At 33.8% G+C, this 13,180-nt stretch overlaps 1 protein-coding gene across 2 annotated transcripts in view; it reads left to right on the top strand.

The window, feature by feature from the left end:
• The first annotated feature begins 842 nt into the window (after positions 1–842).
• The window catches only part of LOC137918843 (SH2 domain-containing protein 4B-like), an 86,617-nt gene continuing 74,279 nt past the window's right edge, over positions 843–13,180 (top strand). For both annotated transcript variants that reach the window (XM_068761767.1, XM_068761768.1), the window contains exon 1: positions 843–1,037. The gene's annotated coding sequence lies outside the window, so the exon portion shown is untranslated. The remainder of the gene's footprint in view (positions 1,038–13,180) is intronic.

Raw genomic sequence — 13,180 nt, forward strand, 5'->3', positions numbered from 1 at the left:
TTAAAAATAAGTTTAATTAATATGTTCGTTTACAATAAATGAAATTGTATATACAATTTGGAAGTAGTGTGACAAAATCAAGGTGTTGGTTACATGGGTTAAATAAAAATAATTGATACCTTTCGTGATAAATACAATCATAATTCATTTAAAAATAGATAGTACTTATATGTACAAAATAAATATAGTTGTAATAACTACATTACGCAGTACAATCAGGGAAATATCAATTGCGTAAATGTTACTTGTTGATTTTGTGTATCAAAGTTACTAGCGAAAAAGAAAAAATGAGCCCCTCGACGCGAAAAAATGCATCTTTATTTCCAAGAAGTAAAATTTGTTCTCTTAATATGAATACTGTATAAACTTTATTCTTAATTTAAATTTTATAATATTTACAAATAGAACCAGAATATATCAAAGTTCATTTATTTTTGTTTAAAACCTTTTTTCCTTTCAGCTTTTAGACACCCACTTTGCAAGTCATAGACGTCCATTTAAACACATCTATAGGGGATATACCATAATCGCCACGATTAGCAGGTTGGGAATTGCAGCGTGATATTATGGTACTCTGAGAACTCTGCCTATCCTCTGCGAATTTGTGGGCAGTAGCAATTCTATATAATTGATGCTTAATGTGTGTGTGTCTGTGTATTATATAAGATTGCATCCCGAGAAATGATACTTGCGACCTATAATACCATTAAATTTATTGGTTTAAAAATAAACTTGTGCAGAAAGTGACTTTTGTTGGGAATGAACATTACGCGGCTCATACAGCGTAGCGTTTTCTCGTTTTTGAACGAACGCCTTAACGTCGCCGTCAGTCGGCAGGGAGCGCGCGGCTTTGTTGCATGTGCCTGTCTCTTTATGGATTTAAATTTCTGACTTCGGAATTGTTAGATTTATAAGAACATCTTTGAAAGTCGCTCTTAAGTAATAAGATATTGTGTGTATCAGTGTGTGCTTTTGTGTAATAAAGTTTTGTGAAAAGAACACTGAAGATTATTATTTATTACACAGAAGTTAGAATTGTAAGTACAAAACTTTCCTTTTTTGATTGCGTTTTACCAAAACAAAGCTTCAAACTATGTTTTCCTAGTTTACCTCTCGTTTATAAATGGAAAGGTTTTACAGAATTTAATCAGTTTACAAAAAGAGAACATTGCTTTTGTAGTTGTTTCGATTTTTGAACCGATAAGGTACATTTACCGTAAACAATTGGTTATGCTGAATTTTATATTTCTTCCGCCTTAAGTAAAATACGGTTTTAAAAATGTTGGTACCGTTATTAAAAATGTTTTTTTAGAGTTGTTTAAGATTGTTTAGGTAGTCGCGCATCAGACACAATTTTTATTTCAATTATTTCGGTGTATCTTTAATATGTAAATGTTTACACCGTTTCCAATACCATATGAGTTTTAAAAACCGTAATATCTGGATAGAGGCTGGTATATATATTTCTTAAACTAACGGTTTTTATGAATACAAATATTGACAGATGTTTGCGAAAAAATATTTATTTTGCGCGGAATTTTTTTGAAGAAGTGTTATTTTATTGCAAGTTATAGGTTATAATTATTAAAAATAATGTATGTTATTTTAAACTATACAATAGCCTTTTGATCAATAGACTATAACTAGGTGAGATTTTGTAAAGATATCATAAATAATGTTTAAGTTTTTTTTGGTTGCTGTAAAATTAGTGTTGTGGTAAAAGCAAACTTAACCATAAATCTACACCTGTATTTTCGAGGTGTCTGCTGGTCATATATCTTTTTACGTGTTTAGTATCTACACAGTTTTCTCGTCGACGAAGACAGATGAAGTCTGTAGACAATATCAGCCAGTATCATCGCATTAATTTCAATTAAATAATTTCACTTTTTTTTTTCTTTACTTCACGGTTATTTATCGTTGCAAGTTATAACTGGCAGTTGACATCGTTGTTACAAAACGTAAAATTTTTATCAGCGATTTGAAGTCAGTTGTTGAATGGTCAATTATATCGAGTCACGTGTGCGCATACGTCGTCTGAACTACAAATTGTTACATTTAACCTGAGACGTGTTACGTTTTGATGTTATCGGACTTGTTTCAAATTTCTTGCGTTTATGTACACGCAACATTTTAAATCTGTTTATCGTAACGTTTTTTGTTTCATTTTTTAACTTGAGATCAAATAAAGGGATACATATTTGCATAAATACAGAACTAAAATGGAAGCTGTTTTTCAGTTACTTTAAATTATAGATGATGTATTTGAAAAGACTCATAATTAAACTTAAATTCTGTGATTAAGTCACATATACACGGAAAGCAGAGTTTGTCATCATCGTTTATATCCTAACACGTCCACTGCTGGAAATAGGCCTCTTCCATGGATTTCCAATAGGAACGATAGGACAAAAAATATGACCAGTCAAGCAGCCTTGAAAAGTCTTTCTAACATGTGGGCAGATATCCCCGCGGTGCTTACCTGCATGTGGTTTCCAATCCAGAAGCTTATGACTCCTGCAGTCATTTGTTCTGCACGCTATTGGGCGTGCCCACTGCTACTTCAACTTGCCAATTTACTGGGCAGCCTCGAATTTTATTCCTGAGAAATCTGAGCTTTCCCTATCCATGGCTTAAGTAATAAAGAGATTTTCGAGACTGTTCTAAATATTTCTAAGGAAAAAGTAGTGAGAGCCTGTGTGCCATGGTTTGCGGCCTCTGGCCTAGTTAAAATATAACTGGATTTATGTCAGCAAATGACACGTGTAAGGACATCTCTAAAGCCACGACACGGTGTACATATTACAATGAATTAGTAAAATTTGTAGGTCTTCACTCGAATACACGCGAGACATTTCTAGTAAGAGAATGATATAATGTCTCCACCTTTCGTACAGGTAACGTTTTAATATAATGTTATTTGTTTTACTGATGATTTATTCTTAAACATTGAATTAGTACAAACTGACGCATCAACCGACACGGGAAACATAAAACAATAAACATACAAACTCCAACTGTATTACGTATTCAAGACTAAAATATGATAAATGAGATTCAAATACATGAAAAATTTTCAGATGTTTTAACGTTATAAGTAGTAAGCTTAAATGTCGGCCAGAAACTCAATAGTTACAATTCTCAAGAAATTTATAATGTTTGATGTATAAATTATAAAATTAACCATGTAAATGAAAAAGCCTAGGTGTGATCCTCGGAAGCCCTGCTTTTCTACTTTATAAGAGGGCAGCAATGAGAGGTCCAAAAAAATATAAAAACCTTCCGCGGCTCTTAGTCTCTAAAAACGATTAATAATTCACTGTATCCTTAACAGAATTTTAATTTTTTTTTAGCAAATAGCCTTGAAGATGATTGCGCGCGGGAGGAAACATTTTCAAATTAGCTGTTTTGATGTCTAAAGTCGAAAGCCAGGTGTTTCCTCTCACGTGCGATCACTTTTCGATTTTTTTTTATTACAATAGGTCTGATTTTTCTTTAAATATAAATTTTTAATGCTGTGTTACCTGTAAAGGAACATATAACAGAAACATTATTATTTTTACAGCAATTTTTTTTGTTTATTCTTAACTTTTAATTTTAGTATTTAAGTAAGTAAACTTCTATTAAGATATCTTTTGAAACTGAATCTATTTAACGCTTTCAATTGAATAAGCTGTTGTTATTGTGATAGTACTACGCAATCAGTGTTTACATTAATTTAGGTGTGTCGTGTTATCCGTCGAATTAAAGTAAATACCCTTTATTATCTGATAGGGGATGTTTCAGAGAAATTCGCGTTAGCACGTGATTTTGGTCGGATTATACCTGATTGTGTGATGCGATAAGATAGCAGATGTTTGTCCAAGCGACTCGAGATCGAAACATCGTCGCGATAGGTTGACGAATGATAATGAGACAGGTTGAAGTGATGACGTCATGTTAAATCCTTGTTAGGAACATTAATATTCATTTTTTTTTTCATTTAAAACTGACCAGTTGTAAGTCATAAGATGAATATAACAAGTTCAATAAAGTTCAATATTATAGAAACCAGAATAAGATTTGAATTCCCCGAAGACATCTTTCAACGTCTACTTCCGAATCTACGAGGGTTCCTAGAGCGCTTTGATTTTAGAAGAGCTCAAAATATTTTTTTCTTTCATAGCGAAAAAGCGATTATAAGACGTGGTAAGTCACCGCCTATTTTTAAGAAAAAGGTTAAGAAATATTTACTAAACCGTTGATTACTTATCCATTATTTTAGTTTTTTTTTTCATTCTCTGTTCGTATATATCGGGGTTGCACAGACTTAATAAGACTATGGGCCACTCGGGCAAATTATGAACTGATGGCGGGCCGGCCGTCAGAAGTATAGGTAATTAAATTTATTTGGTTTTATTCTGGAATAGAATTCAATATTTTTCGGATGTACGAGAGTGTTATTTTCGCTGTCGGTGGACCACCAGTATTCGACCGGCGGGCCGCGGTCTGTGCATCCATGCAATATACCTTGTGAGGCAAGTGCGATTCAAGTTAGTTTGATGCTCCTATTTATATGTATGTAAGAATAAATTTCTGCATATATATATTTGTATATATGTATATTTATATTATTACATATGTGCGAGCAGTGGTAGCTCAGTGGTTGAGGACTGAGACTTGCGATACACAGGATACAGTCTTATATAATAAACACTTTGTGCATTAATCATATAGAATTGGCAGTGGTCACAAAAAAAGTTTTCATAGAATGGGCAGCACTGTTCTTTGCGTACAATAATACCACACTATGATCGCCAACCCGCCTGCTAATCATGACGACTATCGTATATCTCCCCAAAAATGTTTTTCGGAGAGGTTTATGCTAGAGGGCGTCAATGAGCTGAAACGACAACGTATAAATCTTGGATAAATTGAAAGAAAAAAAGATACTACAGAAATAAACAACGTATGTCCTTAAAATTAAAACATGTTGCTTTGGTTTTTTTTTATTTATCAATGTCACTTAAAAATATCGATTCTTTATGATAACGATGTGCTACATTGATCAGATAACAGAGAAAATTCGTAAGCCGGGTGATAGTTAAATAAATCTATATTTAAAACATGTCATTATCAAAATTTATATAATTGGAACACTAGTTTTTTTTTTAATATTTTTAGGTTAGTTTGAAGTTATAAAAATATTATAATCTAAAAAGGTTAATTTACACATTGTGCATTAATTATCTTGAGCATGAATGCCAATTTAGATCAGCTTGGCCAGACTACATTTAACCCGAGACACTAGAACTCTTATTGATTATGTAAAATTGCCACTGCTGACAAAAAGTTTCCAGAAGATGGGCAGCAGCATGCTCTGCGTACCATAATATCACACTGTGATTACCAACCCGTCTGCTAAGCGTGGTGCTTATAGTATATCCCCCATAGATATCATTAAGGTAGGCCTATGCCTTGCAGTTTACATACAGAAAAGTAGAAAGCGGCGTCTGTTCTTCTATATCTGTGTATTAGTTATAAAGGAACTATACTCTTCCTCTCTCCCTCTCTCTTTATCTCTCTCCCTCTCCAAATACAGGCAACTGTGATTAAAACTATGATCATCTAGCGACCAGTTATTCTAAACAAAAACCTCATAAAAGAATTATTTACTTATGTTTTCATTTGTTATTGTTATAAGAAGTTTAGAATTTATCCCTGATTTTAAATGCAGCATGTGTCGACAGCGTCCCCTTAAAACTTTCAGTTTCATTAGGAGCATTCATTGTTTTAGGTTCAAGGGTAGAATTCTTCGTTGAACAACGGGTACTAACTCGGTCGTAAACACGAACGCAATCGTGATGACATTCACGCGAAATTAGATCGTTTGCGCTTGTTATACGGTCTAAGATGAATTTGGCCAACTGATACAAAGATTGTTGCGTTGCTCAGACGCATTCAATTAGTAACACTACGGCCCATATATATTCGATTATTTTAGGACAGTCCCACTTTTCGATACGAAGGGATAACATACGTTTTATAGCTAATAATCGTACTTTTTATTGGTAATTTTAAGAGCATAAGATTAAATGGATATATATATATATATATATATATATATATATATATATATATATATATATATATATATATATATATATATATATGTGTGTGTGTGTATATATATATATATATATATACACTTCCAAAGGGATTCTTATCGTTGTTTTTGTGTATCATATGAACATAAATAGCTTTCTTATTAGTTAGGTATAGTTTAAAAACCACTTCAAAATCGGGTGGTTTCCATTAAGGGCATCTAAAGACTCCGAACGCGTCTAAAGCTGGAGATAGATCTCCTCCATAAAATCCCAATAAGTTTTGTTAGAAGGGGCATGCATCTTATAAAATAAGAAATATTATTAAATCATAAGTTTAAAGGCACAAGTTCATGTGGTATGGTACAGCATAAACAAAAAAAAAATTCTAAATTAAAGTATTAATCGGCGTCTTTTTAATAAAGGACACTTTTTGTTTGTTTCGCACAAGATTGGTTATTAATGTTATTCCAACTAAAAGTTTTACACGGACTTATCTCGATATAAGCGGTGAGTATGGTCACCCGGGTCGTAAGGTATTTATGGGTGCAGGCATTCAGTCGCGCTCGCTTGGAGCCGGTATTGCTCGATCGGGCCTCTTTGTTCGAACAATTGTCGCCCGCCTTGCAGCGCAACCTTATCGGACACGTCGTCGAATTCCTGACTAAACTTTATTTGAATAGATTAACGTTATGTAATTGGTTTGTTCCTTGAGATTATTAGTGGCTGATTTTGAGTACAGTACGCGAGGGATACGTTCCAAAAAAAAATCGCATTAACTGAAATTCGCGTATAACGAGGTTTATGATTAAACATAGTCAAAAATTATTACAAAAAAATACAAATCATTTTAATCAATCACTTTAATTCTAGGAACACTTTATGCAATACATACTCTTATTTTTTACGGAAAGATACATCTATTGTCTTTTGGGTAACGTTTTGTTTACGTTCTTGAAAAATACGTTTATAACACCCAACACTGTTTTTAATTGTTTGACAGATAGTCAAGACACCATAGAGAAGTTGATGACTACATTATATTTATATGCACTCTCGCGTAATTCGAGGCATTTGAGCGCGAAATTTGCAATTCGTGTTATAGTGAAACCGTGTATAACGGGGTCGCGTAAAGCGGGGTATTGCTGTATATCTTTCCCGAATTTACTATTTTTGACACTTGAATTAATTTATGAGTGAATGAGCGTCTTCAGCGCTCATTCCAGACTTCACTTTACATCGATAACACTTTCGGGAGTTTCAGGTCGTGATGTTACATTATTTTACCGGAACGGACACCCTATGTGTTCGATGCAGAGGCAGTTCTTATACATCACCTCAAGTTTTTCTTATATCATCACTATTTTATTTCGTTTCTTTCCTTTCTTTGTCACACCATCTTACACTTTATTCGACCTCTCCTGAAAAATATACCGACATAAAAGCTAGACCGCTCCAAAAAAAAAAAAAAAACAACGAATACGGGCATCGCGAGACCAGTCATTCTGGCGATCTATTGAGGAAGTCTATGTCTTATTTTTTTGGAGTCTCTTCTTCAGCTCCTATCATAGGCTGACAGGGTCTTTATTTACATAACAATTTCTTCGCATACTTTTTTTTATTTTCGTAATCACATTTTTAGGTCTATGCCTAATAGATCGGTAGATCTAATTGGTAATATATAGGCTGACATCATAATGATGATGATCAATTAGTATTTGAAATATAAATAAAATTAATTATAAGGGTATCTATAATTTTCATTGAAATATGTTAACAGTGATAGTCACGTTTTTTAGAGCCCCGTTCTTTCTCTTGATATATTAGACGATCCCATCTCGCTGTCCCTTCAAAATGAACGTATTTTTCATAAACCGGTACTTCCCCTTTGTTGCGTTTTTTTATAGACGACTACTGTTTATTATTCGGAATAAACAACTTGTCGAAGTTTGAAGTACCAGAGTGCTTAAAACGTTTAACCTAAACTTTTTTTTAATATTTTTCTTATCTCGAATACATCTTTGGGTGCCTCGAGTAGGAAAGTTGTATACTTTATTTCAAAGAACTAGGAATAAAATTCGAAAAGCAGTATTATTAGGAATTAAAACTTTAAATCAGCGAAGATCAGCGTTCGTACGACATAGATTTAATATAACTGGACACTAAAACTAACAATACTTTTTAGAGTTAATTTAATATACCTCATTCGCATGCTGACAACCAGTTTGACATTTTTTTATATATAATCTCTGTAATTGTGACTGACTCAAATAACAACCCTATAGTTCACAACGGGCTTTTATTTTCCTCGCCTTTGAAAAAAAAAGAAATACGCGGATAAATTTCTCACTGCTATTTAAAATGCGTATGTTGGCAACGTGATGTATATAAAATTATTGCTAATGTAAACTTTTGGTACAATAAATAGATTTTTTAAGGTGTCTAAAAATGACATCGATCCCTTTGTACAGTCATAATGTATAAATGATTCATTTGAATGAACCAGTGGAAGCCAACGGAAAAGGATGTACATATGTGATATGCATAATAAGTATAGATATTTTAAACTTTTTGAATAACAAACAAATTATTTATAGTAAGAAAAGGACTAATATATAGCTACTTCCGCTATGTAGCAGTAGTCGTGCAATAAAGTGCACCGCCCGGCGCTGATAAATGCGCATGTGGCTAACAATGCGAATTACACAACTACCACTGTTAAATCATTCAACACTTGTTTCACTCTTCCACGGGGCATCTTCAAGAGTAATATTACATCGATTAGTGCCAAACACAGAGTGAAATTGTTTATTATTTTTGTTCAGAAGTTTAGCGTTCAGGCAATTAAATAATATGATTGCGGAATGCAATCTGTCTTTCGACTATTTCCAATGTTTTAATTTTTACAGTGTGCATTAATAAAGCAGTAATATATATAAAATAATAAATAAAAATAAAATAATATTGTAATGGCTCTTACACGATCATTTTGAAGAATTAAACATCACAAACTATATAAGGTACTTTATGTGAACTATAAATTCAATCAATTTTTAAACAATGTACGCAAACGACATTGAGATGCAGTTAAAATTAACGCAATGTAAATACGCGGGGTTTAGTCGTACTCACTGAGTGCAGTTACGGGGTCGACCTTTTCTTTACGCTCGTTATGAAACCCACATCTGTCTCTTAACCAATAGAGTTCCACATTCATTTCAGACTCTGTGTTTGGCACTAATCTGTGTAACATAACTCCTGAAGATGCCTCGTGGAGGGGTGAAACACGTGTTGAGTAATTTGGCGGTGGCGGTTGTGTGATTCGCATTGTTTGCCGCTTACGCATTTATCAGCGGGCTGGCGGGCGGTGCACTTTATTGCACGACTACCACTGCATGTGCGGAAGTGAAGTCCTTTTCTTATTTAAAACACCCCACATCCTACAATACTCATTTAATCATCTTTAACCTCATCATCATGTTAACCAATAGAAGCTTACTATAAAGCCTAGGCCTCCTACAAAAATTGTCACAACGACTGATCTTGCGCTATCTGCATGTAGTATTGACTTCACGCGCCCTTGACAATGTTAAAACAAAAGAGTCGAATAAGATCCACAGTGAGTTATGCTAGCAACAAAACTATAGATTAGATACAATAAGAGTTTTACTGGAAATAAAATTATTAGTAGAAAAGTAATATACATAGTCAAATAAACTGTGATACTGTAATAATTTGTGATCTAGCAATGAGAACAAAGGAAGGAAGGCGATGTATGGAAGAAGATATGAAAGAGAAGTGAAGAAAGAGATTGTGAGGGACAGAAGGAAAGTAGATAAGACATTGGGAAGGATAAATGGAGAATGATGAATAAAAGTAGAAATTTGTAAAAAAATATTTACTCGTTAATGTGCAGCTCAAAACACGGTAGGCGGAACATAATAATATATAAAAAACCTTGACTATGTTAAGAACCTTTTGTATAGCCGTCGAGAATAGTCGTTGGTAGTACAATTGATGTGACCCCCTACCTTCTACACCGCCACTTCAGCCGTTCAATTCCTCGAGTTACATCGATGAACTTTATTCTTCTGTGAATCCTAATCCTTATTTATATTATAATATTTATCTAGAGGTGTTAAGGTATAAGACATTTTCGCTACTCCTTAAGCAGCGAGTGTAAATTTACAGTCAGATGTAACACGACCCTTATATATAAGTTCACATTTAAACTGTGCGCTTTCCCGGCATGCTTATGTAACGCTTTTGGCTTTTATATCCAACAACGGGAAGTGGCCACGCTGAATGCCAAGCGACTGCCGCGGCTATACAGTTACGTGTCAAACAGTAACACGCACTTTATTTGCATATCCGTCTGAATTGAGACATGTTTTATTTATCTGTCTATTAAAAGTAAGAGTGCCTGAGCCATAGACTGTAGAAAACTTTAGTATATATTTAGTCTGTGATACGTCGAATGTGATTAATTTTATACTTATATAAATTAACGTATATATTAAATCAATCCAGTGGATTAGCTAGAAGATTAGCAGGCCATATAGCGCGCAATACAGATGACCGATGGGTCCTCAAAGATCTCAAGTGGAGATCACGGATCGGCAGCATAAGACGTCCACTCACAAGGTGAAGTGCCGACTTTGTTGAGGTCGTCGAGAAGGCATTTGTTGCAGACTGTTACTAATAGTTCCTATTGGTAATCTATATGGAGCAACAATTAATGAACGTTCTATGATTGTCATCAAATCAATATCTACAATATGAATTCTTAGGGGCAGCAACAGCGTACGACGTCCACAAAACCATGTTAAGGTTCTTGTAAAACCGAAGTAATATCTCTGATGGTGGCCTACCTAGATGGCTGAAATATTGATGATGATAAAAGGCGGTCGATTTAATGATAATCAGTTAAAAATCTATGTTATTGACAATAAAAATTAATATTGGTTGAATTTAAAAAAAATCATTCACGCAGCCTTTATTTTTTATTATATCACCAGACATTCACTAATGTATCCTAATTAATAAAGAAAGTAGTAGTATATATATATATATACACACACACACACACATATATATATATATATATATGTATATATATATATTCTCAATCTATATATATATATTACCTCACTATTTAGGCAGCGCATATCGTTAGTAGATGATAACAAACTTGTTTCTACATAACATAGAAAACATTAAATTAAAAGCTTGTTACCCTAAGATTGGTATTTACTTAAACTTAATTTATGTACGCCTAAAACACCATTTAGGACATTAGGAACGGTTGTCCATTGCATGAAAGACTTAGATATATTTAAAATTTAGAAGGTGCATTTAAAAAACTGGAGCTGTGTTGAAATTAGAGAAATATCCGAGCGGTTTGCCTTCGTTCTAACCATTTTTGAACGTCAGGTGTTTAATTTTAAAAAGGTACAAATACGTGACTATTAATTATAATTCGACTTGCTGTTTGTGTAGGTTTTGTAAATATAAATTAATTAAATAATAACAATATTATAACATTGTAGTCATTGCCTTTATCCTGTAATATGCAAAATAAGTTACACGTAATTCTTAGCTAATAATTATACGTTTATTGTGATATGTATATGGGGCAAACGGTAAATCGTGAAATCCAACTCAGTGTTTTTATGGTCTCCGTTTTCGGGGACCTATCGTACATTCCCCTATTTTTGGTACGCAGAAACAATACATTCTAAATACAATTTCTAAAATCTATAATACATATTTTATTCTTCACATTATCTTTTAAACATCTTTCTTTTATTCGTCACATTTTCTTCCGTTCCTTTCCATACCTTATTTTTCTTTCTTACGTTACCTACCTTACTTCGCCTTCTACTCTAGGATTTGTTGTTTTTAATCACTTTTCTTGATATCTTTTTAAAATATTCCAAAAAGATTTGGCGCCTTTCTTCCTCTAGGAACTTTGAATATTTTCCTCCTCTATTCCCTGCTGCAATCGAAACTGGCTGTCTATGGTTTGGTCCACTGCAGGATCACAGGTGTAAAGGATTCTCCTTGAGTTTAAACCTATGCAAGTACTCAGCGAATCTACCGTGTCCAGGTCTAGCCGGCGAAGCACGAAAAAGGTGAGGGCGTTCGAGAAAAACATTCTCATCACCAAAAACGTCGCACCTTCCACATACCTCACAGCTGTGATCACGTATGGAACAGAAATATGATCTCTCACTTTGAGCCTCATTGGCATTCTCACAATTACGGCTATGGAGAGAGATTCAATCAGAAACAAAGAGATTTGTAGCACAGCGGATTGCAATTTAAAGTAACAGAGGGGAAGCCAGATATATTTTACATCTAAAATAATGATTTTGATAGAAGTTGCGCCACAAATTATACGAACTATGTAAGTATTCATAACGTGAATATATATAGTTGGTCGATACACGCCAGATGACCATCCATCAACTATGTGTAATGTACATTATTGTTCGGAGAATGTTTTATGCGATATCGGTCCGCTAACCAAAACAACGTCTACACACCGCACGGGTCTGCAGCACAATGCATCCTCCCCACCACTTTGCATTATTTAGAGCCCGAAACGACAAACAAAAATATTCATTATATCCATACACTATATCATTTGATTATTATTCAGTGTAAAATGTAGCCTGTGCATAAACAGGATGTATTGTGTCATTACGGTGGATTTAAATTTCCTTATTTACCTAATAATAGTACTACAAGTCAGTACCGCACGCACGGGTACTAGCACGCATTATTTAACGCCGTTTTAACGCTTTTACTAATTAAATATTCTTATCTGCGATCGTCGTTGTCCTACTTCCTTAAGTTATGTAGTGTTTCGACGTAATTTGAACATTTTCTTTAGTTTGATAATACCAAGTTATCGAGCTGCGGTCCTTGTGGGCACTTGGGGTCCTTGCACTCGGGAATCTTAAAATTTTTTGAGACATGTACAATTTGAACTGAGTTTACCATGGCGCTGTAATTAGTTTCAAAGTAAAATGTTTATGGTAAGCACCATAAGTGCTTTTTAATGCAGTTATTTATTCATATCATTAAAGAAT

The sequence above is a fragment of the Battus philenor genome, unplaced genomic scaffold, assembly GCF_028537555.1.
Source record: "Battus philenor isolate CCGP_79_NKW_IND1 unplaced genomic scaffold, ilBatPhil1.0.hap1 SCAF_15, whole genome shotgun sequence".
NCBI lineage: Eukaryota > Metazoa > Arthropoda > Insecta > Lepidoptera > Papilionidae > Battus > Battus philenor.